Source organism: Chinchilla lanigera, unplaced genomic scaffold, assembly GCF_000276665.1.
Source record: "Chinchilla lanigera isolate Chin_1 unplaced genomic scaffold, ChiLan1.0 scaffold00010, whole genome shotgun sequence".
Taxonomy (NCBI): Eukaryota; Metazoa; Chordata; class Mammalia; order Rodentia; family Chinchillidae; genus Chinchilla; species Chinchilla lanigera.
Genome location: NW_004955411.1, coordinates 8,684,372 through 8,696,569, shown reverse-complemented (window position 1 = coordinate 8,696,569; position 12,198 = coordinate 8,684,372). Strand labels below are relative to the sequence as shown.

The 12,198-nt window shown below is 41.4% G+C and overlaps 1 long non-coding RNA gene across 1 annotated transcript; it reads right to left on the bottom strand.

Moving 5' to 3' along the window:
* Nucleotides 1-1,331: 1,331 nt before the first annotated feature.
* LOC106147808 lies at nucleotides 1,332-10,183 on the bottom strand. The gene is made up of 2 exons (XR_001232784.1): nucleotides 9,850-10,183; nucleotides 1,332-1,545 (listed from the first exon to the last, which is right to left on the bottom strand). It is a non-coding gene; the product is annotated as an uncharacterized LOC106147808 (long non-coding RNA).
* Nucleotides 10,184-12,198: the final 2,015 nt, after the last annotated feature.

Here is a 12,198-nt window from a genome sequence, read left to right as displayed (position 1 = left end):
TTGTTGACTAAAACTGTACACCTGTGGATGAGTAGTTGTATTTTCCCCCTACCCCTAAGCTCTAACAGTTACCACTCCATTCTTCGATTCCATGAATTTGACTATTTGAAATATTTCATTTAAGTGAGATCATGCAGCCTTTACCGTTCAGTGGCTGGCTAATTTCATTTTGCACTTATTCTCAAAATTCACCCACTTTGTTGTACATTTTTAAATAACCTTCTTTATAAGGCTGATTAACATTCCATATATGCATACACCACAATTTCTTTATTGAACAGATTTTCTCATTTTTTTATGTCTTGGTGACTATAAATAATATTGCAAAGAATATCAGAATAGTAATAACAATTCAAAATCCTGATTTCAGTTATCTTCAATAATTACCCAGAAGTGAGACTGCTGAATTACATGCAAATCCTCTTTCTCATTTTTTGAGGAACTATCATATTCTTTTGGGTTTTTTTTGTTTTTTTTTTTTTTTTTTTTTGGTTTTTGTCCCGTACCGGGAACCGAACTCACGACCTTGTGCTTGCCAGGCAGGCGCTTTGCCGCTGAGCTAAATCCCCAGCCCCTATCATATTCTTTTGCATAGCAGCTACACGCTTTTGCATTCCCACTGACATTGTGCCAGCCTTCCAATTTCTCCGCATTCCAAAAAACGTTTGGTTTGTTGTTGTCATTGATCTGTTTTGATTTTTATTTTGACAAAGTGTGAGGCGACAGCTCACTATCATTTTCATTTGCATCCCACTTATGATTAGCGATATTCATTTTTAGATTATTTTGGTTTTTATGATAGTTTGAAATTTTTCCCATTTCTTTCACTGTGAACTACTCAATATTAGGAACAAATTAATAAATGTGTGTACATGTTAATTGCCCAACCTTTCAAAGCGCAGATTGAATAAAATACCATCATTAGTGAGAACAACTATTTACTAGTCATTACATATCAGTTGCTTGGTTATGCCTTTAATGTTTTTCTTTTCATTGTAACCATCACCTGGTGAGGGATTTCTAATGCACACGATGGAAGTAGGAAGCACTCAAATAGGTTCAGTAATGCTGCATGGTTTCACTGAGCCAATGTGTGGCCTAGATAGAATTCCATCCTCACTCCAGAGCCCAAAAGCTCAGCCCCCACGCACATGCCCCATCTGCACTGAGCTCAAACTGCCTCTTCCGTACATTAAACAATAGGTGAGAAGCAAGGACATGCATGCAGCATGTTCAAATACACAGAAAATAACCAAGTTCTCTTCTGTGCCGAGATACCCACGAACACTTCTCCAAAACTTCCTTCTGGCCATTTCACCCACAAAATGAAATTTGCTTACTGCAGACTGATTTATTGTGTATTTTTCTCTACCCAAGAAAAAGTAAAGCCTTCTTTTGATGTTGTACAAAGTGTGTGGAAAAAATTAATCTGGCTGTCAAAAAGGTCTTTTCTTCAACATCCTTGGCTTTTCCACGGGAGTTTGCCCCATTCATTCTTTCAGCCAGTCTTCCTACAGCCGCATTGGACTGAACCTTCACTGGACCCTGTGGGAAACAAGAAAGATGGTCAGAACTAGATCCTTGCCCTCAGTGAACATAACTTCTTACCTGGTAAGATGATTGCCTTCCGTGAAACCCATGTCCATACACAAGCTCCACATACTGTAATGCTCCAGACCACTCCTAAGTGCTGAGATTAATCCAGAAAGGGAGAGATGGATCCTTTTCTCAGATATGCATATCTTTTGGGTCTTATCTCACCACACAGATGAAAGGGGAAATGCCAGCCTTTGATTTCCTGACCACTAGCATTTCGTGTCTTTGCGGTTCGTGAGGTTCCTGTATCCTAGGAAACTACAAGAAGGACACAAATAGGGTGAGTAGGTAGCAACATGCAGAAAGAAGTAAGGGTCTTTGTGTGAAGTCTTAGTAGATATGACAGGTCCCAACCTTCAGCCCATAGTAACTAGTTTTACAGTCTTCTGCAGGACTGTACAAAAGTAAACATCAGTTTAGGCAACTGCATTAACACAGTTGGGCCAAATTGATCCAAAAAGAGAATCAGTGAGCGAATAGCTATGGCTGGCAGCCAATGAAGGGAAAATGTGCTCTGCATATTCAGTGAATCACTCAAACAGACAGGAGGGAGGGTGGGCCAACTTAGCCTGGACCGTGAGCCAGAGCTCACACCCTCAGCGGGGTCAGGATTTGCACACGAGGTGAGTCTTGTTGCAGTTCAAGAGTCAGGCAGTAGCTGTCAGATCGGGTAGGTGGGATTTTCCCACCAATATCAGCACTAAATCCCCATGGTTCTAAACATCCACAGGCTTGCCTCCAACGAGGGAATAAGGCAAAGATTCCAGTGCAGGCGGATGATCATTCAAGGCTCTACTGAAAGGTGCCAACTATACCCGATATCTGCTCTGCCCAGTACTTCTGGCTGCAAGCCACATTTCAGCTGAGGCTACTACTTCCTGCCACACTTCCTCCTGTGGTTTCAAATGCATCAAACTCATCTACATCCTTCATGTTTACTCTCTAGCTGCTTATTTGAAAGAGGACCGTGTTGATAATTTTACAATATAAGTGGTTTGTTTAGTAATCTGTATACAATGCATCAGCCTACTTAAATAACTCTCAAGGAAAACTAAGAGTTTATTATGGCCAACATAGAGACAAAGTAGCAAGATGCATGGCTGTCAACATAGCAAAATGAACCTACTTTTCCCCATTAGAAAGAGGTGGATGATGACAGAGAATGTACTTGTCCCAAGAAGAGAAGAATCCTTTTCTATTTAACACACAGACGAGAAAAGAATGCATTTGCATGACAGCTTTCACATTTTACTCATAAGAATCTCTCAAGGACTTACCAAGAATTGTTTTGAAAGCTCACAAACCATCATTCAATAAGATTCTGCATTTTTAACAAGTACCCAAAGTCTCACTGACTTAGTACATGAGGTAACTTAGCGAGTAGAATTTAGGTGACAATACGTAGGACTTCTCTCAGAATTAAATGACAACCAGCTAACAACAGGCTCCAGACAGAAATCTGGGTGCTGGGAAAGGAACAGTAGCGGGGATAATTGGGCGAGTGGGAGAAACCTAAAGCCTTGTTAGAGATGCAGCCTCCTATCTGAGCAGGGACAATACCTTGAGGTTGTCATTATTGCTGCTTTTCTTTCACTCCACACGTGGATGCATGCGTGATGCTCCTTAAGAACACAATGTTTTCATAAGTTATATGTAAGTACCTCATAGTGAATGCTTAGTATTTTATAAAAACAACTACTGAGCTACTTCTGCCCCAAGGAGGGGAGTGGTGAGCTTACTCTGTACTCGTCTCTTTTGCTTGCCACCTTGACAAACTAATTTTTGGGGAGTGAAAAGGACTGCATCTAGCACATGCAAGGTGTACATCTGTGTAACTGGAGAGAAACAAGGGACCTAGTCGTGGAGAACACATCCCACTGCATTTCTCCTGTGGGGAAATGTTAACTAGTGAGAAATCCCTCAGCTGAAGAGCACAGAATGACACTGAAAAAAAACAAATCTCCTACTTTTACTACGTGGTGCAAAAAAGAGTGTAGGTTCCATTGAAACTTTTGTGTGGTCTACTACTACAAGTGTCTGCAGGATGATTTTATTAGGGAGATCGAAGATGAGGGGAAGTTTCTAAGTCAGGCTGGTGGAAAACAGACCTGGTAAAATCTTTAGGAAATGAGACATGTGAGGTTCAGAAAATGAGAAGCAATAATGAGAGGAACTAATCATAAGAATGAGGCTGTAAAACTTTCAGAATTTGTAGGAATCTTGAGGAGGGCCATGAAACTCTCAGAGGATGAGAGCCGATTGTTTTTATTTACATTTCAGTAGGCGGGGTGGCCTCAGCTCGCAACTGAAGTACACAAAGAAGTCTTTGCATCTCTATTCTTTCTTTCCACTTCCCACGCTTACAGCCCTTGTCTTTAAGGACATTACTCCTAGGAATACGGGAATGAGATATATTTAAATGTTAAATGCAAGATGGCTCTAAGCACATTAGATAAATTGGAGGAGAGAACAACATATATGTAAAATAAGAAACATGAGACAAGACCCCTGCTAGCAGAAGGGGTTACAGAGAATTCCTAGACAAAGTGAGATCTGGGTCAACCCCGAAGGATTAGAATGAGTACGGCCTGTCGGAATTGATGGATTACTATACGAATGAGGCAGGAAAGCTCGAATCACCACGGAGGGTCAGGAGTACAGAGGACTAGTGGAGCACAAGAACAAGTCAGGGCTGCACAGCAGATGGACTACAAGTACCTCTGACAAGCATGGGATGGTCTGAGTCAACTTTGGAGGACCTTTCCTGACATTTCAGGGTGGGGCCGCTAATTCTGTGTGGTCTTGCAGACAGATCTGTCCACACACTCCAAGGCTCTTCTGGGTCTGCATCTCCTGAGGACCCATCTGGAAAGATTGTTACACCATCTAATGCCTTGCAAACAACACTGAGCTCCCTCCAGGTCTCTGTGGAAGAGCAGAGGCCATGAGATCGACAGTCCTGACTTCTGCTAATTATAGGTCTTACCAAGAAACAGCCCATTCCCCCAAATCCTTCATGCCTGAGAGTCCCACAGTTTCTCTAAACAGAAAGTGCAAATCCTCAAAAGCGAAGTGAATTGTGGATATGAGTAACAGCGCCTTCCAGCTTGGTGAATTCACAACCTCGGGAGTGTGTGGCCAATACTTCTGTTTGGTGACAAACAAACAAACAACAAACAAGTGTGACTAATGGCAGTTGGAAAGAAGACAACCCAGAAATACCCTTCTGGGGAGGACTACAGCCGGTGCAAGGTTTCATTCTCAAGACAGTGCATTTCCGGTCTCCTCATCCTTCCACTGCTGCTTTTGAGGAGCCGCAGGGTCTTCCCAGTAGCTCGGGTTTTTAATTCTCATCTCTGCTTGAACAGCTGTTCTTGCCCTTCCCATATTCACAGCACCAGCCTCAGGTCCACTTCTTGCAACCATTTTTTATTTAAAAGCTTCCCTCCACGCAGAAAGCTAAGTACACTTCAGTGAGTAAAGAAGCTAGGCTGTTACATTTAGACTCTGAAATAATAATAACACTAACATAATTTTTATGTTAGTGAAAGATCAGATAAAAGATACGAAGCTTATTCTTTTAGACTCATGTGCCATATATATTTATGTTTATCTAGCAGAATTCCAAATCCTCATAGCACTGTACTCATCATAAAGGGCACAAAAAAAGCCCAAGCAGAGCCTGTCTCAGGGTTCTACTTGCGGGAGGACACGGCAGGGGTGTGGAGGGTAAAGAACAAGTTGGTCCTAACAGCACCACAAAAGGAAAAAGAAAGGGAGAGGAGACTATGAGAGCTTGCAGAGTATCAAACTCCCCATGTAAAGCAAAAGAAGAAGGAAGAAATGCACAAAATATAATATTGCATTAAACTCTCTGGCACTTTGGGGACTCTCTCTCCTCAAGGCTGAGCCTGTCTTCAAGATCCCCCCACTTCCCATACCACACCGCTAGGGACTGAACCCACAGCCTTGCACTGAGCTACATCCCCAGGCCCTTTTTATCTTTATATTTTTTCTATTTTTCAGTTAGATCTTCTTAAATCCTTAAATTGCCTAAGATGGGCTTGAATTTGTAATCCTCCTGTCTCAGCCTCCTAGACTGATGGGATTACAGGCATGCTCCATGCCACCCAACTGCTGCTTCTTTTTTCTGTCAGGCTCAACCAGACCTCACCAACCCGTGTCCCCTTTCCTCTAAGGCAGGCAGGTTGTCCAACTAAGTTTTTCTGCATTTCCAGTAGGCCCAGAAGTATGGAACCATATTGTTTTGGTCATTAATGCTATTCACCAAGTATCTCCCATTTTTCTCCTTGGTAGAATTGCATTTCCCTGTTCTTGAAGAATCCTGTATTTTTCCTTTGCTTGTCCCCTACCCCTTTGCAGTAGTCAGGGTTTGCAAGGGAAATAGTATAAGACATACACTTTATAGGATTATTTTATAATAGTCACCCAGAGAGTCAAGTATAAAGGAATGCAGGAAATCTGTCCACACACTAAAAACCCAAAGAATCTGGCTGCGGGCCTGGATCCCATGGCAATGTCTTGCATGACTCCAGCTGAAGACCTAGAGCCCATAACAGTGCCTCCCATGAGTCCAGCTGGAGGCTTAGAGCCCATGACAATGTCTTATGCAGGCCTGTTTCATGGATCTGTGCTGGGAAGGCCCCCAGGTTGGTGGTGGAAGCTAGAAAACCTGCACCAGCTGAATGAAGGATCTGTGCCAGCAGGCTGAAGATTCTGCACTGGAGCCAGGAAGCAGCACTCAAAGTAAGGACCAGAGCTCCCCCATAGAGGCACTGTAGTCATCTTCAGCTACAACAAGGTCCAGAGCTCCTCCAGCGATAAGGACAGGCGAGTTCATTTCAGGAAAGCCAGCACAACAAGCTTCTTCTCCAGGAGACTGAGCAGTACACCATCTTCCCCTCCGGAGCCAGGAAGTGATGCTCAGAGTGAGGACCAGAGCTCCCCCAAAGTGAACTGTAGCCATTGTCGGTGACAAGGTCCCGAGCTCCTTTGACGATGAGAGCAGCCGAGTTCATATCAGCAAAGCCAGCAAGACAAGCAACTCCAGGAGAACCAACAGCACTCTAACAAGACCTCTTCCTCTCCAGTTCTTTTTATTTTGTTAGCAACAGTCCTCAGGTGGGCCTTCCACACCCAGCACCACCCCGGTTCAGTTCAGCTGCGTGCTACAGATTGACCACCAGTTGTCATCCACCACACCCTTGAAGTAGCTTTGTGATTTTCTCTGTTAATAAAGATTTTAAAAATGACATGTAGCCCTTCCAGGCAGGTGCTTTCAGAGTCACAGTTTTCCCCTCTTTGTTTCGGGCACAGTGAAGCCTGAGTTCACATGGAGGCTTCATCACCACAAGCCCTAGGTAACTAATGGACAGAGCACCTCCCACATCCCTTCTTCACACTGGCAGAAATAAAACGTGAAAAGACAAAAAACTATTGGTATTTGTGTCCACCAAAATTCTAGTAATTGTTTGTTACTGCACGCAACTTGTTCTGTCTGAACTAATACACACAGTCGCTTTCTGAAGACAATATATGCGTGTGGTTCACGTGTGTATTAGGAACTCTGAGACATATACATGTGCGCATGTCTGTGTATGTGAACTTAGAGGCAGACAAGAGGCAGAGCACTGACATGACAGTGCAAGGTAGAGTCCATTACATGCTAAGCATTATTAGCTCACACAAATTGTCTGCCCCTAATTTCTCCCAAGTAGCTCTCGCGCCTGAGCTATGTTCATTCTTCATTCAATTATTCTTGTGATTTCCTTTCCTCTCAACTGTCCCTCCTTCCTGTTGTCATTCTTTCTTTCTTTCTTTCTTTCTTTCTTTCTTTCTTTCTTTCTTTCTTTCCTTCCTTCCTTCCTTCCTTATTTATTTATTTATTTGTTTGTTTGTTTGTTTGTTTGTTTTTTGTCTTTTTGAGACAGGGTCTCGCTATGCAGTTCAGGCTGGCCTTCAACTCACTGTGTAGCCTAGGATGGCTTTGAACTCCCAGTAATCCTCCTGCCTCAGCCTCCCAAGTGCTGGGATTATAGGTGTGTTATTCTTTGCTGCCAATGTGTTCCATGCCCACCACAACCTAACACTTTCTGCTTCTAATCTGCCCCTCGGGATTGTGAATAAATTAGGAGCAATTAGGTTTTGAATGAGAGGCTAAAGTACACCTCTGTGAGTAAAGTTTACATGTCACACTCAGACTCTGAAATAACAATACGGCTAACATTTTATCATGCTTAATGGTATATTGAGCACTTTTACATTAGTGATCACTTTTGATCCTTATATCCCCTGCATCTATTTTCTTTATTAGAAACTGTTTGCCTAGTACCATTCTCATATTTCTATTGCTATTATGAAGGTTCTCAGGTACTGACCACCCGGATAGATTACATGGTTTTTTCTCTCCTTGTTTTTCTCTCCCCATGAGAAAACTCTGCCTCCCTTTGACATATGACACATAGCGCCTCCCACTGGACACACACATATTCCTGGGCCATTGAAATTGCCCTTGGGCTATGCTTCAGCCAGTGGAATGTGAGCAAACCAACAGCCTGGAGCAGAGCGGAGCAGGTGTCCAGCAGCCAGAGGCACCTCACACCAGCTTGCGCTGTGAGTAAGGAACACATGCTTGGTGTTTCAGCCCCTGAAATGCTGGGACTGTTTGTCAGAGCAAAGCTGACTAATGCACGTTCTAAGCAAGATGCTACCAAAGGGCAATGTGTTTCTAAAAAAAAAAAAAAAAAAAAAATGCACTTGTACATTTCACCCTAGCACAAGTTGGGAGTAACGGGGTGAGCACGGGCCTTGGCATAACATGGACCTGGAGAGGAACTGCTTCACCCTGGCAAGTGTGGAACACTCTCACTGTAGCACTTTCTTCTCTAGAGCATTTTTTTTTTCCTCTTCAACCCAAGGTGGTTGCACTGGGCTACATCCTTAGCTCTTTGTATTTATTTGCTAAAAAGCTGCTAAGTTACCCAGGCTGGCTCAAACTTGTGATCCTCCTGCCTCAGCCTCCCAAATTGAGCATGGACATTGATATCCAGCCTCTCCGAGGCTCTTTCTATCAGAGGAGGTTTTCCCACACACCCTACTCAGACTCTAACTAGCTTGGAGTCAAAAAGACTATTGACTGAGACAGCTTGAAATACATTATTATAGGCAAGTCCATGAGTTTATTATAATACTCCAAAACAGGAAAACCAAAAATAACTCATTCATCACCATTGCGATTGTTCTGGCACCAACTCCTTATTGGAAACTAGAGGGAAAAAATTAAATACTTAAATATTTCAATATGCACTATTTCAGTAAAAAAAAATAGTGTGGGTTGATGAGGGAAACTTTCAAATAGTAACTATTGAATAAATCATGATTACATTATTGCATCAAGATTTTATAAGCTACTTCTAACAGATTAATCATTTCAAAAATGATTATCAACAGATACTACAACTGGTGAAAGATATATAGGGAATTGGATATTTACACAATGTTATTTTTGCCTTATGGATTGATGTTTAGTTATAAAAGAATTTACACTGGAGTATCAGACTATCCATATCATCATCTGCAAAGATGAGAAACGCGGGCATGCTGACTCCCTGATATAATACAAAGCTCACACAACCCAAAGGTTTTTGTCAGAAGAAAAATGTACTTGAGCTTACTTTAAGTCTTTAAATCTAAATTTAGGTTTCTAGAAAATATGAGATTGAGAACAAGTAAATCCCACTAGGAATACCTTGTCATTGCGCATGCATTAATTAATTGTGTTCATTTATATTTATTTTGCCTATTTATCTACCTGTGTGGAATATAAGCCGTAATATCACAGGAACCTTGTATAGATGAATTATTGCTCTGTTCCTGGACTCAGTTAACATGTTTCATACGATACAAATGTAATAAGTGACTGAATAAATTGTTTTAACCTCACCAAATTCACTTTCCCATCTGTAAAATGCAGATGAGCCTTTAAGGATTAAACACAGAGAAATGAGGTCCAGCTTAGATGTTTAATACCAGGCGTGTGTTTCTCTCACATACAGTGTGCCTCAGATCCCCATGACAACAATATGGAACGTGGCAGGAATTTTTACTTACATTTGGCAAATGAAAACCTGAGGCACAACAAGACAGATTAGGAAGCCAACTCCTAACAGAACTTTCACATGGACAGCACACCCAGTCACACCCAGAAAAGCCTGGTTTTTTATTCTTTAATACCTGCGGCGGTCCTCACTCAAGGTCCCGGCCAGACTTCGTCACTGCTGGGCTTCCCTCCCACCTCTTGCTTGATCCTTCCTGGGGTGGGATACACGCTCGGCCTCTCCGTACAGAGCTCATGCTGCATGTTCCTAGGGCTCAGCTGAGTCCTGCCTTCCAGACCACACAGTTATCCAAGGTGGAGCAGGTCTGTTTTCCTTGTGCCAGTGTGCTGCTTTGCGAGCACCAGAAACCATGTGAAGGGTGTTCTCTTACCTTGGGAAGTGATGTGATGAAGCAGCCCTACTACCACACCACATCGAAAAAGCCTGGGTGCTAAGCTAGGGAGCTGATTGCTCCGGAACAGAGTTTCAAGGCTGAACAAAGAAGTCAGTTTCTCATGCAAGGATCCAGCTAACAATCCAGCTAATCTGCCTTAATCTCCATGGGCCATAACCCTTTACTTTACACTGGATTTCAGGGGAATGTTGGTTCTCTCTGACCAAGCCACTTTTCATGCCACGAATACCAGACATTATTTTCAGTCCTAGAATGCCTTTACCTCTAGCATAGAGTCAAGAAGCCCTGAAGCGTCTGGAAGTTGTGTATCCAGAATTCTATATAAATCTCATTTGCTGGTACACCTTGCATTTCAGCTGTGCTACACCACCCATTGTTTCCTGAATATTTTTTGAGCATTTGCTCTTCCAAGCCCTCGCTCCACTGAGTAACACAGCTCAGAGATGAACCATGGTATTACGTATTTTCTTATTCGTGCCTCCACGCAGTCCTCCTGGTTTTGCATAGCTGCTGTAAGGAAGTGCTAATGAAGGAAATGTGTCTAGACTCTTGAACAAAACTGAAATGCTGGGATGTTTCATTTTATGGACCTCATCTCTGAGAAAACACTGCAGGGGTGAAGGTGGGGTGAACTAGGAAAGTGGAACAGAGGTGACTGTATGATTTCTGTTGTCAACATGCACCTGCTACAAGGTCTTGTGATCTTACAGTACTTCAGGTATGATCTCCTTAAAATTAGCCACACTAGGCCTTGCATTTGATGGATGTTAAAATACTACTAAAATCACTATAGAGTCAGATACATTTACAGTTATACTAGTTCTTTCTGTGTCCTGTGCTATAAACATTCTCTCTGCTTCTTTCAAACGAGTCCTAATCTACCATAGGAACCAGCACTCCCTAACAGTCTTATCCTCAACTTCATAAATGAATCATCATGAATCATTAGAAAACAAAATTAGCACCCAACACAGATGTGTTTTAAGAAATGTTTTGCTAGACATTTCGTGAGCTATAGGTAGTTAAATGTTTAACTTTGGCTGTTAAAGGATTTTAAAAAGAGAGTATAACATTTTTTTCAACCTTGTGTAATGCAATCACATGAGTCCCTTGGTTTATAACCTCTAAAGTCAATAAGATCGACCAGGCAGAGAATGAACAACATCACCCAATCACAAGCACAAAGCCAAGTTCACAGTCATTTCTGGTGTCAAAGAAGATTTTAAGAAGAAGCAAGGGGTTGCTTGTCTCATTGTAAAGGTGGATAGTGTTTCTAAATTAACACAGTTTAAAAATACACAGCTGAAAGAACTCAAAGGATTATATTAGATTATATTAGATTATTCATTTCCATACACTACCACAGCACTGAAAATCTGAGGTCATCTTATTATATTAAGAACTTCTATAGCAAGAAGGAAAGGAAAATATAGACAACGTTATAATCTGCAATATTTCTTAGTTTATATTTTATTTTATGTTTCATAATAATTCTATGAAATTCATAATAATTTTATTTCATAATAGTAACACTATGTTCTATATTTTATATGTTCTATATAAATTTGAGAAGTACTACTTCACAAGTATGAGTACATTTATGAAGGCAACAGAACACAAAATTAGAAATTAATACTTGCCTCGGAAAAGCTGAGTGCTATGGTGGCTATACCTGTAGGTAAGATGTAAGAGAAATTGTTGCAAGTGCAATATATGGGGTAAGCATTTAGCGTAAAGTTGTACAATTCATGTTAGTTCATTAGTCATTAAGCCAGCTAGTAGGTCTATGGTGGGATGAAGATGATAAATGCAATTTTGTATAAATTGTAACTTTTAAATGTACCAGTTGCATGGTTTTGACTATTTAATCATAGAAGTGTTATTATTGTCAAATAATTCAATTGTGTTCAAATCATTTCAAACAGACAAGAGTCTTCATGCTTTGTCACCTGTATCTGCTTTTGTGATCTTGATAATTTTATACAAATTCAGAACTACAAGTTGTGTCCTTTTAATTAACATCAATACAGTAATCATATGGTTCACAGAGGGTAACAGGTTCACTGCATT